Genomic DNA, 3887 nt, shown 5'->3' on the forward strand with positions numbered 1-3887 from the left:
TTCATCTGCAGCTGATTCTTCTCATTTCAAAGCTGTATGTATGAAGCTTCTATCAGAATGTTAAAGTGGTGTGCTGCATGTTGCTGTCTACAGCCTGAGGATCATAAAAATAACAGTGGCTCCTCGTTCCTCATTTGGAATGCGTAGTCCTTCCTGCTTGACTCATTGGAAAGTTTTCCAGTGTATTATGCAAATGTACTGTTTATAAGATTTGGGGAAACCTGCAGTCAGCTGAGACTGAAGTAGTCACTTGGATGAGTGATGAAATGTTTCTCCCACTGAAAATGCTACGTCCAGATGAACAGAATCAACTTTTTGGGATTTACTTACCTGGATGATTGAGCGTGCATCAAGACGTTCTTTTGATTTGGTTTAATAATATGTTGCAGCAGAGAGAGCACTCTGGTCAAACACCAAACTCCTCTCTGAAGATGGGCGCTGCCCTGTGCCTTATATGCAAAGTGACAAAACATACAGACAAAGACATTCCACAACACTTACACATTGCCACTGTGACCAAGTGGTCGGCGGGGTTATAAAAGAAATAATAAAATGACAACGCCACCTAGGGGAATTTCATCCCCAGGAAATATATGTTTAAGAAAAATAGATAAAAAGGAATAAAAAGAGGCCGCACAGATTCAAGGATGCACACTGAGGCAGGTTGGCTCCAACATTAAAACAGTTTTATTTATAGTAAAAATGAATAAAATATTTAGAAACCAAGATGTAGCGTCATTGTTGACAGTGTCCTAAAGTGAAAATAAAACAATCATGGAACTTTGACTTACCGTGGACCCAACAGAAAATCACACAAAACGAAAATCACTGCAGCCCACCCGGTGCTGTACAAAAGAAAGTGTGAAAACGACCCACCACCTGAGGTCCCAGGGCCACTGGCACGTCCTTCGTCCACTGAAATAAAACACAAAAATATGTTAAAAGAATAAAAGGGACACTGAGCGTCTGGCTCGCTACAGATCATAAAAAAACTAAAACACTTTAATAGCTTTAATAAAAGAAACCGCACACACACACACCACACTGGAAGGCTTATGCCCCACGGGTCCGCTCGTACTGCTAGTAATTGTCCCAGCAAGCTGGTCTGGCTCCCCACAGGCTAAGACCAGCAACGGAGGCAATTTAAAAATCCCGGCACGACACTCGGGCAAAGGATTGCTTCAGCCCGATCACAGAAGCGTGGGCACATGCAACAGTCCAGAGATAAAATAAAATAAAACCAGGCGAACCAGGAAATGGTAGGCCTACTTAATAAAAACAGTCTCACGAGAAGATAAAACAGAATAAAACAAAATAGACAAAACAAGACCAGACAAGACAAGACAGCAGGCTCCACCGAGGAGGAGTCCTCACAACAGCGGCTGGGAAGGAGTTTCACTCTTCCGATTTAGGTTGGGGCGATTTGCCACGGAGAGGTGAATGCAGTAATCAAACCCCCAGGACCGGAGGCGCTATACTCTCACTGGTGGGGATCACACGAGCACCTCTCTCCGCAACGCCGGAATAAAACAAACTGCCGCGCTGTAGCTGTCATACGATCTACTCTTGCTGATCAGTCCGTCACAGTATGGCAGCATTTACTGCTGCTTTGCTTTATACGGGCTGACGCCACCCTGCAATCAATATGCAGGTGGGTTCCCAATTATCCTAGTTGTGCAGTGAGAGCGAGCGCAGGAGAGAGCAAGAGCAGTAGAGCGAGCGAGCGAGCGAGAGAAAAGAAAGGCGAGTAGCCCATCCGGCTACACCACATCATGTGGGTCTATACCTTTAGCTCATCCTCCCAGATAGAGTTATGACCTTGTTTTTTACTTAACCGTCACCTAAAGATTAACTTCCTGAAGCCTCCTCCTTCTTCCATGAGTAAAGGAGAAGGAGTCCCACTATTTGTCTAATCCCCACAACGCCTGGATGTCTCTAACTTACTCACAATGATCTAACTGTGTTTGTGTAATAAAGCATAAAACACATATGTGATGCTATCATATATGTATATAACTAAATGACACAAAAAGTGATATTACTAAAAGTGAAATTGCAAAAACATTTGGTCATTAATAAAATAAAGAAATTTGCATCACACCCACCTCCTCAGTCATGCTGGTTATCATGATTGCCACTGAAATAGTTTATCAGCATTTGGGTTTTTAGGTTTTTCATTTCAAAATTATGTCACTATGTGTTGTGCATTTTCAGATTTCTGCTGAGGGGGCTCAGTGACTAATTTGCTGGACCTGGATGCCCAAGGCTCTTTCATAACCACGACACTGCTTCAGCGACAGGCAGGATTCACATGTTTGCATCGTCCTTGCACACTACTGTGTCACTGTTTCCTGATAGGAAGGTACATTTAGCATTGCTTTCATATCCTCCTGAGAACCAGCTTGTTCATTTATTTCCTCTGCAATGGACATTTGTTTTTAGTCTATGTCTTTTGACTCATTTGAGATATCTTACTATGTCCTGATCTACTAAATAGAGGCCATCCCGGGCTTTCCATTGATGCCTGATGTGTTTGGGTGGTTTCTTATAGCTTCAAAGAGGAAGGAAATCATAAAAAAAGTTCAAGGAAAGATTCTTTTGTACTCGGTTCTGAGGACGATATATCCACATGAGTCATTGTATGGAAGTTCATTCAATCCATCATATTGAGCCTTTTATATTATTTTCTGATTTTTTGATGCTGATTTTCTGCAAAGTGAAACTTCATAAGTCTGTACAGGTGTTGCTTTGTGTAGCCACATGTGGAGTTTCTGTGCATTGTAGGCATGTTAATGATTAAATGCTGCACATCTTTCTTTGCTCATTGTCCATTAAATGTTGTCTGCCTCACCTGCTTGGCTGTCTGAATCCCACACGTCACGCCACAAATCACGCTTGTTTTCTCATGAGTAATTAGTTTTGGCTGTCACTGTCACTTGTTACTGTCATTACTGCAGTCCAATCATCTTCTTGCCTGCCTTCTTCGAACCATCAGCCTTCGTGTCGCATGGTTTAAATCTGTGCTCTCCATCATTTTCATGGATTGTAGTTGTAGGGCTTCTCCTTCATCTACATAATCTGGACTGGACAGGTGACTAATGATGTCATTTATATCTGTAGTGTGTGCTACAGCCCTGAGCATCATTTGAGAAATGTTGATACTGAACAGCATAAGCAGTTTAGTTACTCAGATATCAGTAAAGTCTGTGATGCTCTGTGTTTAATGTATAACCCCAATTTAAAAAAAAATGTTGACAGACTATGTAAAATGTAAATAAAAACAGACTGCAATGATTTTCCCACATTGTATTCTCAGCAAAACACAGAAAACACATCAGATGTGTAAACTGAGAAAAACTGATAATTTTGAGTAAAGAGCATCATGACTGTCTCAAAAATGTTGGTACAGAGTCGTGTTTGCCACTGTGAAACATTCCCTCTTGTTTTAACAGCAGCTGCTAAATTTTTGTGATATTGGATTCTAACTGTTCATTTGTCATTGTGGCTGTAATAGCTGCAGCATGCAGTTTAGTATACTGTAACATAAAAGGCCTTCCCTGAAAAATATGCTGCTGTAATAACTGTATATATTTTTCAGCATTGCTGGGGCCCTTCCAGAGCAAGCTGCCAGTTGATAGACACTAATGCACCATCATACCATCAGAAATGCAGACCCTTGATAATAAGCTGGATTTTCCTCTTCAGTCTGGAGGACACAGTATCTATGTTCTCCAAATCTGCCTGAACTTTTATACAAATACCATCTATTTTTTAAAAGCACATTCTGTTTTTTATAGAAGAGACACATGTGTGTCTGATAAGTAGTTAAATATTTCAGTGAAAAATACAGTTTTATAATTAGCAAAACATCACAACACAAAACTCAA

Source organism: Oreochromis niloticus, linkage group LG17 (assembly GCF_001858045.2).
Source record: "Oreochromis niloticus isolate F11D_XX linkage group LG17, O_niloticus_UMD_NMBU, whole genome shotgun sequence".
In the NCBI taxonomy this organism is placed as follows: Eukaryota; Metazoa; Chordata; class Actinopteri; order Cichliformes; family Cichlidae; genus Oreochromis; species Oreochromis niloticus.